This window comes from Argiope bruennichi, chromosome 1 (assembly GCF_947563725.1).
Source record: "Argiope bruennichi chromosome 1, qqArgBrue1.1, whole genome shotgun sequence".
Lineage (NCBI taxonomy): Eukaryota > Metazoa > Arthropoda > Arachnida > Araneae > Araneidae > Argiope > Argiope bruennichi.
This window is the reverse complement of record NC_079151.1, coordinates 30,253,193-30,280,221: the sequence shown is the minus strand read 5'-3', so window position 1 is coordinate 30,280,221 and position 27,029 is coordinate 30,253,193. Positions and strand designations below refer to the sequence as shown.

Genomic DNA, 27,029 nt, shown 5'->3' with positions numbered 1-27,029 from the left:
CAGTTTACTTAATAGCAAAACTCGTTCAGTTTCTATAGTAGATATGGACTCTGGAGTTCACAAACGAACAACAGCCAGTCTTACTGTTTCTAATGATACGACAGCAAGTCTTTCTGTATTATGACGTTTACTGTTTTAAAGTGAATTTTTATCATCGATAAAATTATTTACCGATATTTCTATAAAAATTTTGAAATATCTAATAACAGATACAATTTCTCGTGTTTGGCGCTATTATTGGTTTGTAAATAGGTGCTAGAACTTGGTACTCAGTACATTGGGATGAGTTAAGCCATCATTATCGTCCGGCAATACGCATTCTCTCTTGTGTCGGTTACTGCAAATCCACAAGCGAATTACCAATTAGCATACAAAAAATTGGCTCAGAAATTATTCAGTTATCAGTGGCCTGAATATCCGTGAACAAATACTCATTCAATCAATGCATTGGGATGAATTAAGTCACCATTACCTTTCGGCAATACGAGTTCTCTCTTGTACCAATCACTACAAATACACCAAATGATTACCAATTGGCACACAAAAAATAGGCTCAAAAATTATTCAGTTATCAGTGGCCTGAATATTCGTGAACAAATACTCATTCACTCAATACTTTGGGATGAATTAAGTCAACGTTACTGTTCGACATTACAAGTGCTCTCGTATATCGATCAGTGCAAATCCGCCAGCAGATTACCAGTTAACACAAAAATAACAGCTTTAGTAATTATTCAATTATCAGTGTCACCCTCATTTGCAAACGAAGCTTCATCCGTTAGAGCTTCATTCGCTAGAATATTTCCTAATTGCATTGTGCTATGTTTCTGATACAAGTGTCTTGTCACAGCGAAAGTGTTAATAGCCATCGAGTTAACGGCACTATAATTATATAAGTGAAATTCTAGTAAGTTATTTTACTTTGCTAAAACTTAAAACTATCTCATAATTGTGATGCAAAGTATTTTTGTGGCACGATTTTTAAATCCCATAAGCAAGATATTATATTAAAAATAATAAATAAATTATCTTTTGCAATAATTCCTTTACTACAAACTAATAAATTATGAAACATCATTTCACAAATAGAATGTAGCATGTCTTAATAATACATGCATAGAGCATTCTTTTCTGCATGAAAAAGAGTAGTGATTATAATGTCTGCAAATATAGTAATTTAGTTTTTAACATAACTCTAATAAACGAAACTTGCATTACTATAAATTATTAATTTGAAAGTGGAATTAAAGTATTAAAAGGTGCTATTTTTAATTCAAAGAATCGCTATCCTTATAAGTGACCGTTTGTTGTTTACATTATAATGCTCTTTATTTAATAAAATGTTCATTTTAATTTTTAAAATTTCAACATATTCTCAATTTAATCATTATTAGTTATTATTCTAAATGTTATATTAGAATTAATAAAATATTCTAAATGAAGTATTAGTATTATTATTATATTAGTAAATTATTCTAAATGAAGATTTTTATTTTGAATGTATATAAGAACATATTATAATAACAAACTAATAGTTGCAACTCCATTCAATTATTTTTTTTTTAAATCTATGCCGTTTTGCATTTTTGAATTAATTTCTATAATAGTGGGATTTCATTTCAAGATAAATCATATTTTTACACTGTTACATTAAATATTAGCCTGATTGTTAATCCAAAATAACAAATTAATTTTTTGTGGAAAAAGATGAAGATGTTTTATCATAAACTTAAAATTTAATCTAGATGTTTCGAATTCATATTTTGAGATAAATTATAAATTCATTTTAACAATTGAGGTACTATATATATAGCTTCTTACAAAATTTTAATTGTTATGTGACATTATTATTGTGTCCTAAAAATTAATGCCTCACTTTTAAAAAGTACCTTGATATCATATAGTTTCTTACTGTTTTATTTTTACTAACCGCCTTTTGAAAACAACTAATGCGCTGGACGTATAGCTTTCTTTACATATTTTATGCATAATTTAATGTTTATAATTCACGCAAGGAATTACTTTGAAACATCAAATTCTGATCAAACATCGAATCCATGTTATTTTAATAGCGTTACAACCCTTCTTTTCATTGTGCATATGGATGATTCAAACAGTGTCAAGTTCCAGTGCTATTTAAAACGTAATAGCTCAATCTATTTTCTTATTAGCGCAATTTTATAATATTCTTTTTTTGTTCCTTATCTGTACTATAGATATTAATATGAATCTTCCTTAACTTCCAAGAATGAAAGAAAAGCATACAATTAAATATTTTACGAAGTAATGAAAACGGATTGAATTTTCATCATAAAGTGAAAACGACGGATAAAAATTATCCAAAAAATATTTTTAGCCAGCAAGAAGGGTCTCCCAAAACTTTCACGATTTATGAAATATAACCTTTGGTGTGAATATAGCATTTTTATTTAATCCATCATGAGCTCCTTGGCGAGTTTTTTGGCGATTAATCCCTGTCATGCTATTAATAGTTCCCGGAAATCGAATTTGTGTTTTAGAAGCGTTTTTTCCAACCGACTAAAACAAAAATTTAACATAGAACTACACTTGAAGTCAGAATCAGATATCAAATGTGATACATTTAAGCCATTGCGTTTTTGCTTTGTCGTGTATACATGTTTCTGCAAATGCAGTCCGGCACATAATCGACCGCTTGTTGGATTTGGCTCATAAACAATACGGATGTTAATTTATATATAGAATTTTATTTATGTAACTCTCTTTGTTTTGTAGTTATCATATTAACTTATTTTCGAATAGCCGGACAGACAGACATCCTTTGAATGAATTTAGTTCAAAATTTTGTAGAAAACTAGAAATTTAGTGTAAAGATCGTATACAAAATTTCATATGCTTGCCTTAAAGAGTTTTTGAGTTATTTTTGTTACAAACAGACATTTTTCAAAAATATATTTCTCTAGCTAAGAGAGGTCTAAAAGACATATATTCGTCAAAATTTCAAGTCTTTTTTTTTTTTTTTGATGATTACTCTATAATTTGTATACAAAAAAAAACCTACCAAAATTCAGGAAAAAAATTGCATGATGATATTGAGAAGATGTGTTTTGTTTAAATTTTGAAATGAGGCAAAAATTACAGTTATGCAACGATATTGTCGGTAGTTATTTCAGACAAACATCAAAATTTAGCTTAATTTTTAAATTTATTGAAAGTCTAGTTAAAATTTCAAAAAATTGCTCTGAAGTGGCACATTTTTTACATTTCAAAATATATTAGTGTCAAATTTGGCAGTTCCTGATCAAATCGTCCTTCATTGTTAGTAAAAATGGGCGATTTCTCATTTTTTTTTCAAATTTTTAACAACTGCACTATTAGCATTTTATCGTGTAAATTCTTTTATGTTAAGTTATTATATAGTATGAGAAGTAATAAGTTCATATGCAAGAAAATTCTGATTAGACAAAATTATCCGAAGTGACGTTTTATAACTTTTCTTTACAAAGAGTCTTTTTCTTTACAATTGACTTTATTGCATCAATCAGATATCTCTTTTATTTGGAGACTTTTGCACTGTTTAATTATAAAAACTTTTCTATTCTTGCCAAAAAATTGCATGATGATATTGAGCAGATGTGTTTTGTTTAAATTTTAGACTTAAACTTCTTATTTTTAAAAATTTTACTTCTAAAATTTATTTCCTATATTAATTTAAAAGTAAGAATTTTTTAAAAAAGAAAAATTGCAATATATTCAGAAAAAAATTCCTAGTTGTTGATGTATCGTAGTAAATTTAATATTCCCGGAAAAATTTTACGAAGCATTTCCGCTTTTTTTTACGTTGGAGAAAGCAATGCAGAACAAATATGAACCTGGAATTTAAAAAAAAAATATTTCCAATAACCAAATGTGGAGGAACACGTACGAACTGAACCGATAGAAAAAAAAACCTATTCCACATTTTTGTTTATCAGCATCTCAAAAAGAATCCATTCTCCGTTTCATCATTCAGTGACGTTGGCCTCTAAATCGATGGGGCGTCCTCCCGAGTCGAAGGTGCGCCCCATTGTTTGTAAATAAATCCACCCGCGTGATGTCTAAAGGATGAGCCTCAAAGTGCAGCCCTAGCCTCACTCCAGTTTTTTTTAGACTCGATCGACGGATGGGATCGATGCAAGGGCAATCGATTCTTGCAGGGGCGTCCTTTTGGATGTTGTTGTTTCGTGCGAAGCTCCCTAGAAAAGTTCTCATAATTTAGAGGAGATGAGAGTGCTTACTCGTCTCCAGCTGTTCAAAAAGATTTAAAGAATCTCAATGATTTATGGGGTTGAATACTGAACCGATCAATTGATTCAGGGTTCTGAAACGCGTTCAATGTGCCTTACAGTTAGAACGGCCAGTGGAAAAAAAGTTCTGCGTTATAAAAAATGGCGCATTAAATATTAATAAATGTTTTATGTTAGACGCATGAAATGGAAAGTAATATCATAAATAATGTTTTAAATTCTGAAAATATTCTATAATCACAATTTATATAGATTTCTTTATTATATTTTGTATATGTTGACTGTAATTATTACAGAAACCGTAGGAATTAGCGAAATAGAAACAGGAAATATTTTAATTGCTTATAATATTTTTTTTTGTTCAAAATTATCGTGTATACAAATTTTACATCATATAAAGATAAAATTTAAAATTTGTATGTTTGAAAAAAATTTTTAAGAAATGGAAAAAATGTTTAAAAAAACCACAGAAGTATCGAAGTCCTCTGAGTAGGCTAATTTAAATACTTAAATTCTTTCAAAGAATACGCCGAATACGTTGAAGTTAAATAGAATTTTGCAGAATTTATATTGTTACTTTGTCGTATACGAAATACGATGAAATTATTGTAACCGGCAAAAAATTTGGAACTCAAGATTTTGACGAATCTCCAGGTTTTAGACCTTCCAGAATTCGAAAAACATATTTTTGTAAAATGTCTGTCTGTAGCAAAGATAACTCAAAAATAGTCAAGATTTATGGTTCATATCACTTATGATCTCGTTAATGATAGCAATTTGAAACTATTTTTATTATTACGTATTAATCACTCCTTGAAGAAATCTCCTCATAAAAAAGAAATACGGGATTTTGAAATCCATCATAAATCTACGAAAAGATCTCATATCTCTTTCGATAATAAATCTAATCATTAGCAGGTAGGGTAACATTAGAATCTAAATGAGAATTACTAACTTTGCTCTCCTTCGGAAAGTGAACCGTTAATGATTTCCTTTTATAAATCTTCACCAAAACGTTCGCGGAAGTAAAAGCATCATTTCGTACTCTTCTGCTCATATATCTTTATATACCACTAAAGACAATGTATTTAAGAGGAAATGCAAATGTTAAGAACTATTTATGGAAGTTTATTCGTTTCTGTATGTTCAACTAACTTCGAAATACTCAATCAAATAATTTTTGTTAACGAAATATAATTTTGTTGAGCATAGCAAAAGACTAAAGAAACATTTAACTCTTAAGAACATAGGATTGAACGTTTAGAACACTGAATCGTAATGAATGGTAACTGGCTAGAAAAGGTAGAGGCTTCTATATTTCCCTAGTGGTGTAGAGTGCATGAGCTTAGTTCACTTCGCCCGCACAAAGCGCTGTTGCCACAACTGTAGCTTCCCTAGTGGTGTAGAGTGCATGAGCTTAGTTCACTGCGCCCGCACAAAGCGCTGTTGCCACAACTGTAGCTTCCCTAGTGGTGTAGAGTGCATGAGCTTAGTTCACTGCGCCCGCACAAAGCGCTGTTGAAACAACTGTAGCTTCCCTAGTGGTGTAGAGTGCATGAGCTTAGTTCACTGCGCCCGCACAAAGCGCTGTTGAAACAACTGTAGCTTCCCTAGTGGTGTAGAGTGCATGAGCTTAGTTCACTGCGCCCGCACAAAGCGCTGTTGCCACAACTGTAGCATCTGTAATGAAATAATAAAAGCAAGCTATTTCTATGTATTTCAAAGATAAATTGTGAATAAAAAGGCTATTTATTTTTTTACAGTTTATAATTTCAAAAAAAAAATCGCAACAATTCATTATAATTAATTAAATATTTCCTGAAAAAACATTAATGCCAATTTCAAAAATCTAGAAATGGTTGTTGGAATAATGCAGTCACCTCCCCACCCCCGAGGCTATTAACGTTTCTTTTAAGACTACGACCTTCTGCCGAATAAGGAAAAATGACTCGGCCCAAAACTACTTTTCTTCAACATTTCCTGTCTCTGTAAAAAAGTAAAGAAATAGATCTTTCGGAAACCCATCAGGAAACAAAAAGTGGCAAGAGTTAGAAGGACTTAATCGCTGTTCCTGAAATCACCCGGCGAACGAGCCACGGGAGAGCTCCTCTCGGTTTCGGGAGTCGTAAAAGTGGTTCCACCACACTACTTCCCAACACCATTTTGGAGAAAGAAGAAACATTAGAACCTGTCCCATTCTCAACTTTGATTTCACTTGCAATCTGACTGGTTTCGCAAGCTTTATGAGCAATCACGCGTATTAAGCATGTACTGGATTTAGTATTTGGCTGTTATCCGCTTTTTTGTTACATGTATAGTATCTATCCATCAGGTGATCCTCAATATGTTAATATTATTGTTTCTTAATGCTAAGTGATGGTGGTAATGCAATTATAAAAATCAGTTTCATGTCACAGCTTAAATAATAATCAAAGGAATAATCTTGTATTAGAATAAGTGTCTGCTAGTAATAATAATAACTTATTTGCTAGATTTTTCACTGTTGAAAATATTAATTATTTCAGTAAGTAATGCTGGTTTAAATCGTAGTAAAGATTCGAGATACAATCCTTGATTATATTTCTGAATTCATGTTGATGTTTCTGGTGGATATCCCTTTAATTTTATTCTCCATCTTAGTGTTTTCGAAATCTTGAAAATTTATAAACCAATAATTGAAAAAGATTTTCTAAAAAAGGACACATTTTCTTGATTTAATTAACCAGTTACGATATTTATAGCAATTTTGTAGTTATTCACCCTATTTATTTTCCGCTTGTGTGGTATGGAAGTTTGGAGAGGGGATGCAAGCTCAAGTGTCGCACTTTTCCTCTGACCGCTGTTTAAAATTGCCAGGTCCGTCCCAAAATAGCTCTAGTGTTGCTTTAATACGGGATGTTAATATAACTAAACCATCCTACTAGTGTTTTGAGGCAATTCCAATTGAAAATGCTGTACTGGATTAAATATTTTATGACTGTTTGTTTTAGTTTTGCTCATATATATGTCTGTCTATCAAGGGTTCTTCCAAATATTAAATGTACCATGTTTGCTAACAAGTAATGATGGTCGTATAATTATAAAAATCAGTGGCCTGGTGGAGCTTAATGAATAATCAAAAGTCTTGCATTCAGTTAAATATCCTTTGATATGATTTGTATTACGGTACTTATGCTATCATCCTTGTTGTGGCTGTTCAAAACCTTATTAGTTTAGAAATGCCAGATTCAGTACATTTTTTTTCATTACAAGGCATCTTTTAATTCTATTGGATTTGTATATCCGTTATCGTGTAATGACAAATGGGAATTTCTTTATACCAGGCATAAAAGTAGTTCTTTAGCTTTCAAAGGTTTTTAAAAACGCCGTCTTGAAAAATTTAAAGACACATTAAAACTATATCAGATATATATTCATATGGAATTTCATTATAATTGCTACCAGAGTTGTTGAAAATGGAGGATTTCTGCATTACATGGAGGATAAGCCAACCTAAGCTTGTCATTCGAGGCTTTGTAGCTCATCCTTAGCGGTGAATCCTGAACCATCTCAACTATCTTATTCCCCTCGAATGGACTGGATATGATAAATCCTCTATTAATTTCTAGAGTTATTATAATTGAAAGATTTGTTAGCATGAATTTAAATCACTAATCCAGCCGTTATCTGCTTCGTTCTATTGAAAAAAGTTTTACAGATCACCTTATTATTACTGAGATTACGGGGTTTTTTTATTAAGGGGCTATTAATAAGTTGATTGAGAACCAAATAAAATCATTATTCTTCACAAAATGTGTTTACAAATCAAAATAATGTTTAATTGTGAATATAGAGAGTGTCCCCAAATTAATGCAAGACTGAATTTGCCGCCATTCGTGCAGTAAAGTGTTCGTTATGTAAGGATTATGTTGGTTATGTAAGGAGTTATACATAGAGAAAATGGTTTCCATGGTTTTGCTGGCACATATTGTTTCGAATCTCTCTTAGTCGAAATTTTCCATGACTGTTTTGCATAAATGTAGCTAAATTTCGTTGATGCACTCGTACTTATGGGCATATTAGCATAGACCTATTACTTTAAATAACCCCATATTAAGAAATCCAATGGTGTTAAATCCCACGATCAAGGGAACCAATTCTGAAATTCTCGAACTGTGGCAGACAGACTTCCATTATTTTTGAAATATTGTTCAACAATGAAAACATGTTGTTCTATCATGCTTTCTTTTTACTCACCCTGAACTATCAGCTGTGAAATGTTTTTTAATACGTTTGCCAATTCTTTACTGCACGAATGGTGGCAATTCAAATCTTGCGTTAATTTTGCGACACCCTTTATATATTATATCTTAATATATATAAATTACGTGTCACGTTGTTTGTCCGCGATGGACTCCTTAACTAATTAACCGATTTTAATCAAATTTGCACACCGTGTGCAGTTTGATCTAACTTAAAAGATAGGATAGCCCTTTTTTTGAATTTTTAATTAGAATTTTAATTATTAATTAAAAACTAACTTTCCCGCCAAAAAAATCTTTTCATTTTCCCCACCGCCAAATGAGTACGGCTTCAGTTTTTTTTCTCCCAACAGTCATGAGACTAGGCTTAAAATTTTTCGGCTGATTATTTGAAACGATTCTATTTATTTTCTTAATGTTTGATGCATTTAAAATTAAACATTGTTAATTAATCGATCTTTCAGATTCATTCTGAAGTACTTTTGAATTAAAATAAAACAAAATAAAGGAAATTAAAAATGTCTAATCTGCATAGCGTTACCCCAACTGGCATAGAAAAACTCACGCATTTGCATTACCGTAACTGGCGTTAAAAATTCACGCATGCGCATTGTGTTCTAATTGTAGACATGACAACCACTATCAACGGATGATTTAAATTATTTTTAGGTTACTTGCATGTTTTTGTAATTAAATTGTTTTTATGTTATACGCTGTATTTTTGTATACGCTTATAGTTTTAAGTACATCGTTTTATATTTTTTTAACCTTTTTTCAAGCGATTATTTTAAACGATTCGTTTTATTTTCTTAGTGTTTGATGCATTTAAAATTAAACATTGTTAATTAATCGTTCTGGTCATAATGAATCTGAGAATATTTTGTTGACAAATTCTTGAAATATTACATAAATTAGGAAAGATATTCTTTAGTGCCCATAAAGTTTAAACGCTCAGTGACTGTTTTCAGTAATTATATTACAAAAAAATACTTTGTTTCAGTAAAAAATATTATTATATTAATTGCAGATTAATCCTTTCCACTTTAATTTATAGTATAAATTCTACGGAAACTAACAGAAAATTAGAGAGATATATATTATGTTATGACTGAAGTGGTTTATAATATTATGAGAGAATTATATGACTATCAAAATTTGAAGTTTTAAAATATTTTGATGAAGAAGCTATTAATATAGGAATTGCATAAAATATTTAATTATTAAAATTTTAACGAACATTAAGATTGGCGAACCGGCTGGTCGCCAAAGGCGGCTAGTATATATATATATATATATATATATATATATATATATATATATAAAGAGAGAGAGAGAAAGAGAACGAATAATTTAATTGAAATGTAGTTACATGAGTGGTGCACAAACTGCTGTCGAAATATTTTGAATTAATAATTTAAAATAATGGATATAATTTAAATAATATTTTTATTATAGTATAGTAGATTAAAGTAATAGTACAATTTTTAGAGCATTGTTATCAAGTTCGAAGCTGATTATGAGAAAATTTGGATATACAGTTATAGTTTCAATCATCGAATTAATATTATTTTTTTAAATGATGGTGAAATAATTTATTTTCTTCTGTTCCTATAAAAGTTTGCTCATTAGTGAGTTGTATCATTAAAAAAGCAAACTGTCTAATTTGAACAACATGAAAATACAAAGGAAAACGCTCATCTAATCTTCATATGACCTTAAGTACATAGGTTATTTTGAATCAAACTTGTTAGGACGACAAACAGTTGAAAATGCATTTTCAATTAAGGGAAAGATTTTTTCTATTGGGCAATTTATTGTATGTTTGGATAGCATGTATCTGACTGATCAACCACAAGATATGTCTAATTGCTTAACATTTGCAGAGTCATATAACATTTGCCTTATTATGTCGTCATATGTTGGTGTAGTAGTCGGGAAGATAGAGAAAACTGAATATTTTATCAAAAATTTACTAGCAACTATGTGTAATTTAATATTAAAAAAATAATAATAACGGAGATCAAAACGACTTCAAAATGTGGAGAATTTATACAGTTATAAAAAGTCTCGATGAAACAAAATTTGTCAAGTGCTTGCATAACTTTCATAATTTACTTTTGTTCTTCAAAATTTTGTTAGTACTTCTCTGAACATTTCTCCAAAAAGGAGCTTAAAGAAAGGAGTAAACAAATCAGAAAGAATTGCCTAAAACAAGACTCCAAGCAAGATATTTGAGTTATTATTGTTTATTTAAAGAAATGTAATTACAAATTAAATAATTATAGTTTAATTTCAAGTATCCAGAGCAAATTAATGAAATTAGGCCGCTCCCATTGCATAAAGATTTCTATCTGACGCTTTCTCGCTAATTTTCCAATTACACTTTTCTGCTACACAAAATTGTGGAACTTGGGCAAGGCCTGAAATATATTACATAAAATTGGGAAACGATAGTTAAAAAATATAAATATTTGGCGTAAATCTAGATTTTCATTGAATCTATTGTGAGAATATATATTTTTGACTTTTTTTGTCCGCCGATTGACTCAAAAATTGAACACAAAATTACAGTTATAATCACAAGATAATATGCTGAATTTCATTGATTTCAATCCTTGCGTACATGAGTGAATGCGTTTACATGCATTGAAAAGTACAGACCGACAGACAGTAAACAGTTTGGTTGATTTAGTTCAATGGGTGATAATATATTTTATATGCTAAACCTATTTACCATATTTTGTTTACTTAGCTGTTTGCGTTTTGTTGCGTTAAGACTCGAACAGTCAGAACAGAAACTTCCCGCGAATGGATTTCATTCAGACTTTGATAGAAATCTTAATTTACGACTTATATCAAATTTCAGCAGTCTAACTCAAAGCGGTTTTGAATTATCGTGTTCATAGAAGTACAGACATAATGCCAAAAAACGTTTTTCGGATTCAGAAAGGTGTGAAACGTGGAGAATCGTCAAAATCTCGAGTACAAATTTTTCAATGTTTACAATACTTATTCTATACTTCATGTAAGAGAAAGTAAAAAGTGTGTATGTGCTTTCGCTGTACTAGACAGATTTTTAAACATGGGAACATTGACATAATATATTGGATACTACGTTGCGCAGATGTGCTCCATTGTAACATTATCACATCATGCACATATATGTGACAAGCATTTTCATCATCATAGTATCGTATCGACATTCTTTTATGGGATTTGATGTTGTGACCTGTAGGGAAACACTTTTTAACAGTACATTTTGTAGGCAGTAACTTAGATGAGTGCCACGTTCACTCATTTCTAAGCGAAATGGGGGGGGGGAAACAGTTTTACGAAATAATACATCACACACCATATTTGATGTCAAATGAAAGCGAATTAAAAAAAAAATATTGCGCCCTATTGAGAAATATTATAAACATGATTGGTATGCAGCATATATAATTTGAAGTTTAGAACTGAGCAAAATGATTATTTTGAAATTTTAATTACTTAAAATTAAGCAAAAAAATTTTTTTGTGTTTATAATTGATATCTTCTGGAATTATTATAGCAAAAAAAATTATTTTTTACTTTTTAAACTTAATTTTTTTAATGTTATCACATTAATTGTCACCTATTTTTTTCATTAATTTTAAGAAAATTTCGAAAGGATTTCTTTTGCATATATAAAAACACAGTTTCTAATTGTAGCAATGAAATACCACTTTCATTGTTTCAACAAATATTTGATTGCTTTTTTTTCTTTTCCATCGTTGGATGTTAGATAACTTAATGGATTTTAACTTTCAAAATGACGTTCATGTGACTATTAAACAAAATATATAAAAGGATACTAAAAAATACATGTTAGATTTGCCTCTCAATTTGAAGTTTAAAATTATTTTGATAAAAGTATGAATAATTATGAATATCAAATTTTAAAAAAATAAAGAAATTCAGTTAAAATTAAATTCAGTATTCCCAGCAAACAAGTATGAGGCCGAAGGCGGCTAGTCAGGAATAAATCAATGATAGTTTAAAAAAGAATTATGTTAATGAATACCATTTTTGAATGTAATATGTTCGTTCTGGCATCATAACTTTCCTATTCCTTACTTCATAAAATTATTTCTAGAAAAACACTGAATACCCGTATCGAAAGTCTCATTTCGTTCGTTTAAATTGGAAAGAACTCTTCCCGTAGTTTCGGCGTAGCAATTCCTCTGAGGGGCAAAATATCTCGGCACCAACATTTTTTTCTCAGACGGAGTCGTCCTTAGGGGAAGAATGGATAACCATAAAAATCAAAATGACCTTCGATATTTCTGAAAGTTTTGGGCAGAAAGTTATCGCGGCAAACATACGGAAAATACTTGAATAAATTTTTAAACTCGGCCAACTATTTATATTTTTATCGTTACCCTAAGTCCTTTCCTATCAAAAGAGTTCCTCGTTGAAGAGTTTTGGCGCGTATCGTAAATTGGAACTCATTCCAAAATGAGTTGAACTTTGCTATTAGCCCTTGGGCAGTCGTTTTGGACTAACTATCTAGAGGGAGTGATAGTTGAGATAGGAATCGTAAAGATTGCGATTCGTTATAGTAGAAACTTCTTTTTGGAATCCCTATGAATACATATGATAGATTTATTCAAAGATTTTGCAATTTGCATATCTTTATAGAGTGTTGAAATAACGTTGAGTCATATACATCCTTTCAGAATGTCTTATATATTTAAAATAATATTCCAATTAAAAAACAATAATTATTTGAAGTGTTTTTCAAGTGATTTTTATCATTATATGAATTAAAATAACAATAAGCATTTTGATTGTTACACATTCTTTAATTAGGTGAACTTTGCACTTCAAAAAGTGATAAAATGTATCATTATACATATATGAGTGTAAAGATTCCTTTTAGAGGTTTGGGAATCTCAAAAATATAGTCAAGGTTTTGTTATAATATTCAAAAATTAATCATATTTTTTTGCTGTTGTATGTTTTTTTCACGGTAGTTATTATTCAACAAATATGTGACATCCTTCAGAATGGCGAGTCGAAATTGGCGCAGTCGTGAAAAGGCTCAAAATAGCTCAAGAGGTAAAGTTTGTATAAAATGTAAAAAAAAAAAAGCATATTCATTTATACTAAGAAATAAATTCAAATATCATTTCAAAATTCAGATTTTAATTGTGAACCAAGTTAAAATGGAAAAATGGTAGTTGCGTATAATTATTGCTCGTTTCCAATATACGATGTTAGACTGAAATTACATATATAAATCATCTTTCCTTTTTGTATTTACAAAATTTCCAATATATAGACTTCAAAAAGTTTCAATTAAATGCTTATTAACATATTTCAAAGTTTAGTGTTTATATACCAAAAATAAGTTGGCATATAAGAATTAGAGGTAAAAGACTACATGTTTATGAGGTCAAAACGGTGCCGCCTCGTGATTTGATTTCGAGTCCGAAGATTTTCAGTTTCGAAACCCATTTTCACCTGCCATTTGAGTGGGTTTCCGGTTTACTAAATTCCAAACGTTCTTCTGTTAGTATGGCGTGAATGCTTGGTCAGAGGTATAAAGGCTGGTCTTAAAAACACATTTTTGAATTAAGTATGACTGACACAATAGCTCAAATCCTATTTTGAGCTGAATGAATGAAATTTAGGAAGAAATCTTTACATTAAATTTGTAAATTTCTCTCAAATCCGGGATGAAATCTATTTCAGAGCAAGAATTTTTGTTTCTTTGTCTGAGAGCAAGTGAATAGGATGATTTTAAAGCATCAAAAGATGGATTGATAAAATTTGGTACACAGTTTTAAGATCAAAAGGGTAGATACGAATCAGATTAAGAATTATATTTATCAAAATACTTCACCGCCTGTTGGTTTGTTCAGTTTCACCTGATAACTCATAATAATTAAAATAAATAATCGCTTTACAAAAATTATATTTATTCATTAAATTTTGATCCACATAGGCCAGCAAAAATTCTTACTTATTTTTCCCCATTTACGTCTTTAACAATAAAATTTATGCGTATGGCTCTGAAAAAAGAAAGATAAACACTCATAGCATTCAAGCAGCTTTTAGAGAGAGAGAGAAACAAAATACCGCAAGAGTCGGTATTTTGTTTTTATTGTATACTATTTTCGAAAAGATGTGTAAATGAACAATCTGCGCAATTTATAGGAGACTATAAAAACTGGAAATCGCTGTCAAATGTAATTCAAGATCATAACCGTTCTATTGACCACTTTAATTCGTTTATTGTTTGGAAAGAATTACTAAAACGATTAAATTTATGTTCGATTATTGATAAAACAAATCAAGTTACTATAAATAAAGAAACAGGAAGACTTAACTTTTTCAAAGAATGCGATTGGTTCTTATGTTAGTATGTAATAATCTTCCACTTCGAAGATCCCAAGAAATAATAGGAACTCCTAATAATGGATTTTTTTTTAATTTAATCGAATTATTAACTAAATACGATTCTGTGCCAATGTATCATATACACAGAATAAAAAAATTCGAAAAATAGAATTGTGCATCATTTAACACATAGATCACAAGAACAAATTATTTCTGCTTTAGGAAATGAATTAATAAAATTAAAGACGGTATAAAAGCATCCGCGTATTATAGTATCTAAATGTACTCCTGATATTTCCCATAAGGACACATTTCAGTCATTCTTAGGTGTACACATTTTGAAGAAAAACATTAATTATAAGTGAGCCATTTACAGGATTTATAGAAATAACTGATATGACTGGAGAAGGACTAGAAAAAAATTCTATTGAAAAGATTAAGTAAGCTTGATTAAGATATCATGAATTGTAGAGACCAGTCATACGACAATAGTGACTACCTGAAAAGAAAATATAAGGTGTACAATTTAGAATAATTGCTCTGAACCCTAATGCAATTTATATGCCTTCTCAATTGCATTCTTTTAATTTATTAATTTATGATGCCACTTCCATTAACTTATATTGTAATTTTTTTTGGATATTGCAACATTTATATTGCTTATTTTTTGCAACTACAAAAAGCGGGGAAATTCTACAAAAACATTACTCTTAAACCATTATGTGACACTCGTTGGGAAGCCAAAACAGATTCGGTAAAAAACTGTGTATACACAGTTTGAACAAATTTGTAATGTCCTAAAAGAATTTATTGATGCAAATACCACTTCCGAAGCTAAAAGTCTGAGAGATTCAATACCATAAGTGCCATTTATTTTATGTTTAATAATATGGTTTGCAGTATTGTCCAAATTTATCAATATCAATAAATTATTTCGATCAAAAGCAATTGTTCTTGATTGATTTAATTTTAGATAATAAAATTAAAACTGAGTCCAAAATTTAATACATTTTTAGGCGAAGCGAAAGTGATAGTGTGTAATTTGAATATTTCGGAACATTTTTCTGAAAAAGAAAAAGATTATATTCCGAAATAGCAAGATAGCAAACAAGATTGAGTAATTTAGATGCTATTTTTTAAAAGTATAATTGATACCGTTATTGCACAAATAGATAACAGATTTAAGAATATTTCAAATTAATTCAAATTTTTCTAAATTAATTATTTCGATCTTTAAAGAGAGTGCTGAGTACTCTTTCACCTAATTAAAAATTAATAAAGAATTGCTTTCGATAAAGCATGGTGTACAGAGAGCTTAAATGTGCTTGCTATATTAAGCATCAAAAAGGAAATTGAAAAAAAGAATTGTAATCGGAAAAAAAATAATATTTCCGAAATAATTAATAGCAAAAATAAAATCACGCACTAAATAAATTTGCAATAGTAATATATGTTGTACCGTTTTTTTTTACTTCACAAAAAAATTAGATTCCCAAATACCTTCTTGCACCCGGGCCCCTTTATAGAGAAGACCGGCTCTGGTCGTTGATGGTTGCTTGCCCACCGCAAGCTTCCATTTAAAAAAGAAAGGTTTCAAAACACTCAATGTACATTCTCTGTAGAGAAAATATCATCAGAGAATCTCAATCTTAACTACTACATTGATTATAAAAATATTTATTTCCTTAGGAAGCTCGTTTTCCATAGATACATTCTCAATGGATGACTATCTTCTGCCACCCGCTACTTTCTAGCGAATCTGATGATTACCTTTTCACTGCGTTTCTTTATGGCAATAAAACATCATAATGTCCTACCACGGCCTGGGTAACCGATTTCGAAAACTTTTCTTTCATATAAAAACTTTTGTAGCCTAAATACATCATCAGTAACCGACTTCTTTCCAGTCCCACTAATTTCTAGAAATATCACCAAATATAGCTTTGACAGAATCATCAACTTCATCAACTGGAGCTATTACACGGATTAATGTTGCCACGTTTCAAATATAGAGAATGAGTTAGAATATTTATTTACTATACAGATAAAATTAAAAATATTTTTTTCATTGTTATAAGATATAGTTAATCGAAATTCGATTTCATGACTAAATTAATATTGTTAGTATGGTTGGCATGCAACTTGTTACGAAATGTTAGGCGTATTATGAATTAAATTCCTTGAAACCATTTCAAAGGTCTTACAATCGATTTAAAAATTTCGATTAATCTTTTTCATATTCATACTGTTATTGAGTTTTCAAATATATTTTTATCGACAGTTCTTTTTACTTCAAAAAATATTTCACAGATGCCTCCAAAAACTGAGCTAAGTTTCTCAAATTTATATATCTCCGAATGTCAGGAAAATACTTTTGGGGCACGATGATATTTTTTCTTCAAATTCTATCAAAATGCTGATGTACTGCATTTTTGAAACAAAAATATGACAAGGAAGCGAGAAAGAGATGGGATATGAAATTCCACACCTGAGGTCTTGCGTGACTGAAATATTACAGAATCACGTGACGCAGACAAACCTTTTACATACAAGATTCTTTTTATCTCTATGCAATATTTTTTTCAATATTTTTTTAGAGAAACAAAGAATTCTATAAATAATAATAATAGCAATAAAAAGATTTGTTTTGAACTAATCAGTAAATATGAATTCAGATCTTTTACTTTTTTACAACAAAACACTACAGGGTTTTTTAGCTGTTTTACTTTCTTGCATACGAAGTATACAAATGTGAAAATATTGAAATATTTGAAAAAATTCGAACTCGGTAGTACTTTGACGAATTTCCACATTTCAAACTTCCCTGAGTCCAAAAGATAGATTTTTGGAGCTAACCGCCTTTGGCGACAAGCTTGTTCGTCCAGAAGATTGACTTTTTAAATTATTATTATGGAATAGTTAAGTCATAGTAATTTTTCATCCTGCCACGGTTAAACATATTTTAGCGCTTGTTAAGCTTTCTATTTGACGCTTATTTCTTTTGCATCTTGTTTTCGCTGACTTGATGGAATACTAGTTCTCCCCAAAGCATTTCTAATAATATTTTTCAATTCCATTAATTAGCGAAACATTCAACTAAGCTCAACTGTAAAAGCATTCAATGAAAAAGTCCAAAACTTTCGTGTAGATATTTGTTTATATTTCATTGTTACTTTCAGCAATAAGTAATTAAAGCGATTTCTGCATTGCGTACAATAGCGTTTTAAATAGATATAGATTATGGGTATCGAAACGACAATTCAAAAAAGATTTCAGTTAGACAGATGAAATTTGGTACGAGGTCTTTACTTAAAATTTGAAAAATTCATATCATATTTCATCAAATTTTGAGTAATGTTCCTTCCATATTTGATCACATTTTGAATGAAAGCCATTCAGAGAATATCTGGCTGCCTACATATAAATGAATGTGAAAACGACTAAATATGAAGAGCCAATCTTGGCTATAAATTTTGGCGCTCTGAATTAATATTTAAAGTGTTGTTCCGTATCAAATTTCGAAATAAATCCATTCAATTGGTGGACTCTGTATACCTGTACATATATAATATAAAAAAAAAAAAACGCAACAATGCAGGTACTTGAAACTTGATATATAATGCGTTTATTTAAATATTTATTTTTTTATGCCAAATTCTGAATTTAGGTGGATGAAATAAAGACGCCCAAAACGCATAATGATCTATGTAGTGCACAATGTTTATAAATGGAGTTGAAAATAAAAATGTGGAAACTTGTGACTTTCATGGTCTTTACCAATATCTACAAGTTTTAGAGGGGGTATTGGAGGAGGATAAATTTATTTGGTAGTATTTGAGAAAGTTTTGGTGGTGGGGATTTCTCCCATTGATTTTAAATTAACTAGCGTTATAATTTTAATGAAATCAACTAATTATTTATCCCAAAATGTGTGACTTGAAGAGGAAAATTCTTTGCTAAAGAAATATTAATTAAGCTATGTAGAGTTTTAGATAATTAATTAATTATGATTAATACAACTTTTCATTGTAGTTTATTGCATTTATTTAAATAAATCAATATCATTTTATTTTTTATTTTTTTGCAATTTGGAAATTTTTTTTCAGTTTCATCAGTGAAATATACATTCTACAGTTAATTAACATAAAATATCTATGTGTTATGAATTCCTAAAATTTTAGGAATATTACACAAGAAGAGAAATATATTTTTAAATAATAAACAATTGTTATGTTCTCTTAATCAGAAATACGATTTACAAAAAACAATTCCTGATTCTAAAAACCTGGAATAAAATAAATTTTTTCTCAATATTTTCATTTTTATACCTATATATTTTTTTTAATTCAATAAATAATTGTAATTTTTTTTTTTTGAATTTTTGTGGAATCTTCTTTTGTTATTTCTACATTCCCTTTCAGAAAGTGCATTTAATAAGTAGAAAATCACGATCTTATTGTCATATCGATTTCATGGTTTCAGTGTCGAAGAATCATTTGGTCAAAACCATACGCCACTGAGCGTGTAAGAGACTACTGCCAAATTCGAACCAACTAAAAAATTTTAACTTACATTGGTACAGAAGTAATTTTAACAATAAAAATAATATTTTTTCTGTAATTTATTTATCTACAAAATAATATAAATAAATTTTAACAAAATACTTTTTTTAAATAATAAAATATTAGTATATTACATCTTGTGTCACTTGCCCAATTAATGAAACCGTTGAAAGAGCCCAGAGCGGACAGCTTATTCCTTTCATCACAATGAAAGTAAAAATAGTTTTTGATTTGCAAATTCACACCAGCTTATAAGGCATGAATTTAAATGTGAATTTCTATGCTTTTCTCGTTTTTTATTTTTTGTCACTTTTCAAAGAAGCGTAGCCTTTGTTTTCGTTCTTTTTGAACCAACACTTGATGTCTTTATTATGGCTTTATCTCTATAAATTTTTTTACAATTCCCATTTATGAACTGCTATAGTTGATTTTGAAACAATAGGACCAATGGGTTATTTAATTTGTCCTGAGTGATCGGTAGCTATTATTCCTTCAATGTGAACAAATATTCTACTGACTAAATTTTTTAATAGAATTATTACAGTGAATTATAACCAAAACAGTTTTATCTCTAATGTATAAAAACAAATATTACTACTCATTTTAAAATATTAAACATAAAAGCATAAGGGCTATAAAATTTTTGTTAAAGTATTTCATTGTAAATATTTAAATAAGAATAAATATTCTCTCACTTTAGCACACTTACTTTCATTAAAAATTGTTTTCACAAACTATATTTTTAATTATGTAAAGCATAAAAATTTTGAGAAAAATCATTCAAATGCCATCCTTTTCATCTGATTGGGACTGAAAATTATTATATTTATTGGAGGGTAACTGCCATGTAATATCAAATAGTAGGAGTTACGCAATTAAATGCTTTCAATGAGTATACACGGAAATCCAAATCTTCATTTTGGCGCGGTCAATATTTAATTTTTTATCTAATACAAATGAAATCTCATTCATTTTATTATGATATTTTTGCAAAATTTATTATGCAGCCATTTGCATAACGATCTATGTGCGCATGCGCCATCGTTTCACTTTAAATGGAAGACATGAGGGGCTTTAAAAAATAAATTACCCTGTTAACTGGTAAATATAACTAAACCCTACAACTATTGTATGCACAGAACTGTATTCCCTTGACCATCATATATTTCGGGTTCGAAAAACGTTGATATGATCAAAAATGTAGAAAAAACTCCAAAAATTCCCACGAGAAAATGAGCCTTGTTTATGCTGTTATTAACTGCGATTGATAAATCAGGCTTCGCCAACCCCTCTACTTAAAAAGTAGTTTCGGAGCCACTTAAAATATTCATTCCCAATGGAGAAAATGGCTTCAACAGTCCATTAACCAAACTTCACGGGATGGTCATTCCGAAGGATAATCGCACTTTCCCAGCTTTGGGGGGCAGTTATCGTCTCCGCGCGCGTGAATTACAATCCAAATGACGCTCCGCAGTCACGGCTATAGCATCTGTTTCTGATGACTCTTCGGTTCGATCCAGCCTTTAGTTTCTGGAGGAAGGAACAGCTGCGATAACCACGCATGCTCACTAAGATGCTTTTGAAATTTCCTTCGAAGTTGTTTTTAATTATACGCTAAGAAAGACTTCGGGTGCGCATATCTTTGAAGTTGAAATTCTTAACTTTTTCTTGATATCTGATGAATGATTTCGTTGTAAGATATTGCTTGCATGAAGTCAAGTCTGGTTAAACCCATCAGGTATAGTTATTTACAGTAAAACATTTCTGAGGGAAAGACTTATGGTGGAACATGATGACACGGAAGATAGCACCTCCAAAAGCTAATGCCATTACTTAGATCTTAGAATCATTCAGTTTCCTGGTCGATTGAATGGATATAGAATAGATGAAGCAAGAGATGATTTAAGAGTCAATTTAAGAAACAAAAGTTTATAATACTAAAAGATAAGAATATAAAAACAAAAATGTTAAGCAGGTATAAAATATAAGCACAAAAGAAATGCTTATGTTAATACCGATTTTTTCCAATGAATGCCAAAAAATTTATAGCCATTTGGTGTGTGTCCAAAATATTTACCAATAGTTGCCATTATTTCTTTTTTACACCGGCAAATATCGATGAACGATGAACGTTGACAAAAAATATTCTTCTTACATTAAGACAAGAATGTAATTTTTTAACTCATATTTTATGCATAAAAGCATATTATGATATATAGGGTGTTCATTAATTATTGTCGGGGTTTTCGTACCTTATAACTTTCGAATAAAAAATATTACGCAAAAACCGATTACGTATTCGTAAATTACAACTCAAAGAATTTTATTAATGATATTAAAATGTAAAGCTTGCACAATTTGCACTTTGTAGGCATTCAGCTGAAGGCGATTATGTATTCGTAAATTCGCTGAACAAATTTTGACTTTTGATAACCGTGTGGGTTCTTCGAGCCCCATATTCTACAGTTATGTTTATTCACTTTTTCTGACACATGAAAAGTGGATTCGCCACTGAAGAACCATTTCCGAAGGTAATTTTCATCATCCTCAATTCGAGTCAAAATTTGTTCAGCGAATTTACGAATACATAATCGCCTTCAGCTGAATGTCTACAAAGTGCAAATTGTGCAAGCTTTACATTTTAATATCATTAATAAAATTCTTTGAGTTGTAATTTACGAATACGTAATCGGTTTTTGCGTAATATTTTTTATTCGAAAGTTATGAGGTACGGAAACTCCGACAATAATTAATGAACACCCTATATATCAAAATAGGCGAAAGTGAAAAAAAAATTGTAGAATGTGAAAAGAAAATAATACTAATAATAAACTTTCACAAAATGTATGCGATTAATGTTATATGATCTGATTTATTGCAACTAATTAAATTGTTTTGTGCGCCTATTTCGTTCTATGTTCCCAATTCTTGCTTGAGGTCTCGCCAGAACTTATCTGTACTTTGTACTATATATATTTATGAATATATAACCAAAAATATAAGCATTATGTAATTAAAACCTATTATTGAAACAATCTAAAATTAAAATTATTTCGGAATCGAAACTAAAAATTATTTCTGAATCAAACTAAAAACTAAAAAAAGAACAGAAAAAGTACCATTGCATTTAAAAAGCGCAAATGCAGCTACTACTAAAACATAGATGAATTTAGACAATTAGTAATAAAAACCAAGTTAATAGGGAAAAAAGTATCAAAATTAAACAAAATAAAATAAGAATCCGGCCGGAAGACTTTCTCAAGGGTCACCCACAGGCAGGGATTCAAAATTAGGGATTTTTTCTGTGAGGAATACAGACTTAAATTGTCCAACAATATTGACTTCTCGTGGCCCGAAAATCCCCTGAAATTAGGCTTAAGATATACACCATTTTTACAGAAAAGAAACAAAACAATAAATTAAAAGAATACGACCCACTAATAAGCAAAAATACAATAACATAAAATAACCATATAATAACTGTCATAACGAATTATGAAAACAAAAAGGAAGGAACAGACCAGCCGCAGACAAAAAAATTTTTAACATAAGCTGACCCATTTTTGTTGCCCGTGCCCTAAACTGTTTTTGTTAACGTCATTCAATGTAAAAGTAATTGGAGGGTTTCAGCGCCATCTATTGAATTAGTTAATATGCAACGAAAGGTCTATTTTTATTTTAGGTAAAGGATTAGTTCCAAATCATCTCTTTTTTAATTAAAAAATTAATATTGCATTAGTTTATGGGAAATTCATTATTAGTTAAATTTTTAATGAGATTATTTGTTTCTTCAATATAAGAAATTTTGTTATTACAAACTCTTTTAATTCTGTTAAATTGTGAGAAAATTAGATTTTTGAAAAATTTAGAGTTTAGATTAGAATGATAATTACTAAGTTTCGTTATTTTAAAGTTGAATTCATTCCTTTTATCGTAGATACCAACTATTGTTTTATCATTAACTATTTCCATTTTTAAATCCAGAAAGGTAGCCTCAAGTGGATTTTTATTTGTTTCTGTTAGAATTAAATCTTTTGGATAGAAATTAGTCACAATATTGGTACTATCTAAGTTTATCAAAAGTAAGTCATCAATATACCTCCACCCGTTTATTAAATTATATTAATTTATTTTATTTCTCATAGTAATGTGTGAAAATATTAGCTAAAGCACTTGAGAAAGCTGTTCCCATTGGAATGCCCTTTACTTGTTTACAAAAATTGATTGCATTAAACGTGTAATTTTCAGTAATATTAAAATTGCATAATAGCGAGAAAGTTGTTTTCAAACATTATAAATAATTAAATAACACATGGACACATTTATAAAAATTACTGTCTCATTTTAAACTGAAAGAAATTTTCCAAATGTGCATAATACAATACTGCTCGCCATATTCTAAAACACGCATCTTCTTGCGATGAACTGGTACAAAACTCTCATTTTGTCTCTTGTTCGATATTTCTTAACCGAGATAGCCTGGTTGATAGGGCGTTGGATTCGCATCTCTTGGGTTGTGAGTTCAGTCGTATCAAGTTTATGTTTTCTAATCAATTCCCACCGACCGAAGAATCTCCATGTACATGGTGGTTGGTGCAAGTATAAATCTGTCGTAGACACAAGATCTTCTACTCGAGACAATACCACTGGGGATACTGGATCAGAGGTGCTCGTTCTCTGATTCGGGTCTAAATTACGATCTGTGAATGAAATGTATGAATGAAGTCCGCCCCGTGAAAAGAGCTATGACGCACGAGTAGCTTAGACGTAAGACTAAGCTCTTGGCCTTAGTAAGCGCTACTGAAACAAGAGACGCTAAAACTCAACTTAAAATCTTGTCTATGGCAAATGCCATAGCCAAAAAACAATAACAACAACGATATTTCTTAAATATGATGTTCTCTTACTGGCTTCGTTTGTTCACAATAAATAGTTTCATTTATTTTACTTGCATTTTTTTATATGACTCTTAGAGTGGATTCACCAAAATTAAAATCGTTATTAACAGCTATGGCTCTTTTTTTATCTGACAGTCTATTTATTATTACAATTTTAGTTTCTAATGCAATTGTCTTTGTTTTTGACTTTTTTATTTTGGCTATAATTAACCATATTAAGGTAGAACTTATGTCTAAAAATAAAGTAAAAATCATAAAAATTTATCTCAGTAGGAAACAATTAATTTACTTTCAATCTTACTATAAAATGAATCTTTAGCGGTAAGAAAACATACACAAACGCACTTCTAATATTCATATTTAACTGATGTTACTATCTATCTAATATTTTGCGCTTATTGGGAATTTTCTGACGCAATCCGTACTTGCATTATGTGACATATAATGTATATATGTATACTGATAGAACACATTAGATTGGTGTTATAATCTCAACATCATTGCCATTCATATACCGCATTAAAAAATCTCACAAAAGAAATCACATAGAAAAGGACCGTACAAAATTAGGTCTGGCTCCAATATTTAATACTCATAGAAATCTGGCAGAAAGAGATAGAAATGTTAAATTGGCTGAAACTGTCATCTCAGTGCAGTTAGTAAGCTCGGATTCAAATATGAATAGGACACTTGAGTCGGAAAATTTAAGGCGGAAGTCTTCAGGCTCGACAACGAATGAAACCTATTTATGTTTGGGGGATACAACAAACGTAAGCGATATTGCCAGCGCAGATATGAATGAAAGCCAAAGGAATAATTTCTCCCAAAGTTCCTCGCATCCTCTCTTAGTAAAATTGTTATCCCAGATAACGCTTTGCTTAGCACTGACGTAAAAAAGTAACGAAATATGAACTTTTGAAGTGAGGTGAGCATTTTCACTTAATCTATCGGCGTGCAATCCTTGGCGAGTTATTTGGCGATTAATCCCTGCCATGATGTTAATAGTATTCGAAAATCCCATATGCGTTTTAGATGCGTTTTTTCTAACCGATTGCAAACAAAAATTTGGCAGAGAACTACACTTTCAATCACAATTAGATGTCAAATGTGATATATTTAAGTCATTTTATTTTTGAGTTAACGTATACTTAAATCTGCTTGTGGGGTTCAAGTTTTGATTGGTGCCGACGCTATAAACAAATAGTGATCTTCGATTTGTATTATCGTTCTAACTAATATGTGAAGAGCCGGACAGAACAGACTTCCTCTGAATGTATTTTGTTCATATTTTAATAGAAATCCATAAATTGGGCGTAAAGATTGTATACTGAATTTCATTCGTCAAAGCTCAAAGCATTTATCTTTGTCGCAGACAGACAGATGGATGAACGTCTCCCAACAATGCGTTTTTTGAACACACAAAGATGCAAAATGTGGCAATTGGTCAAAATCCCAAGTTCGAATTTTTTTTTACGATACTTTTTCTATACTACTTATAGGCAAAAGTAAAAATATACTTTCTTTATACAATGTCAATAGAAACGCGCATTTTAACAATTCTTTTATCGTTAAAGAAACACTTAGAGCGAACAAACATTAATAATTGATTTACAACACATCCCTCTCAAGATTAACTTTGGATATTTTCATACAATCGCAAAATCTGTATTTCTGGGCATGCGCAGCTTTTACTCCGCTTGCAGCTCTAGTCGTTAGCGGCTTTATCTGTCTTCCTTTGTTCTGCTGGGCGGGAAATGCCGCTGAGGGAGAACAAAGGCACTGGCCACGTGCCTTCCTCCTCCGGACGTAATGGTGCGCGTGACACCCGGTCGTAACGACCCGGAACGGATTGTGGGGCCCGATTTATCTGCCGGACTGGAAACTCCTGCCCGGACCAGCTACCAAAGTACGGAAGGGTCCGGCAACTCGATTACAGATGGGCACTTAATGGATCACGAGAGCTCTTCTCCAACAAGTGATCCTATTGTCGAGTTTGGTACAGCCATTTTCTATCCAGTAAATCTGCTGGTAATTTTGAAGGATATTATTATCCTTGTTAAGAGTTGGGAGCAATCTTGTGTTATGAAAGTTGTGGTGCAATAATTTCTGGTTCAAAAACTAATATTATCCTTTTGAATTTGGTAATTTAATTTTTCTTGGTTATTATTCACGATTGCAAATTAGCGTACAGACTTCCATCATTGCGTGTTTTGAAAGGAAAAAATTCATAAATTATAGATTTTTTTTGTTAATTGTGTTATGTTATCAGCATAATGTTATTATAATATCTGTTTATTACATAAGTTTCCATTATTTATGTTATTATTTTTCAGTAATGTAACTACTCAAAATCCATGTTGTTGTGTTGTTGTTTCTTAGGGCACTTGCCACGGACAAGCCCGCTATTCAAATACACCCGATGTAAGCCTCGGGGGGATCGCCTCTTGTTTTTATCGTAGATTTGGCCAACTTGGGCCAAGACTACGACTAGACTACTCACGCATCACTCATTCGCTTGCACAACCCTTTTTTACAGGAGGGCACATTCACACATCTCACAGATAGAACAGGAAAAACAACCATGCCCAAACCGGGACTCGAACCCGGGTCGCCTAGATCACGGAGAAGATGCGCTACCCCTATGCGAGGACGCCGGCTACTCAAAATCCATAATCATAATAACTAATTTAAATATGA

At 30.6% G+C, this 27,029-nt stretch overlaps 1 protein-coding gene across 9 annotated transcripts in view; it reads left to right on the top strand.

Annotated features, from left to right (window-relative positions):
- The window catches only part of LOC129964467 (uncharacterized), a 441,580-nt gene that overhangs the window by 353,932 nt on the left and 60,619 nt on the right, over window positions 1-27,029 (top strand). The window lies entirely within an intron of this gene.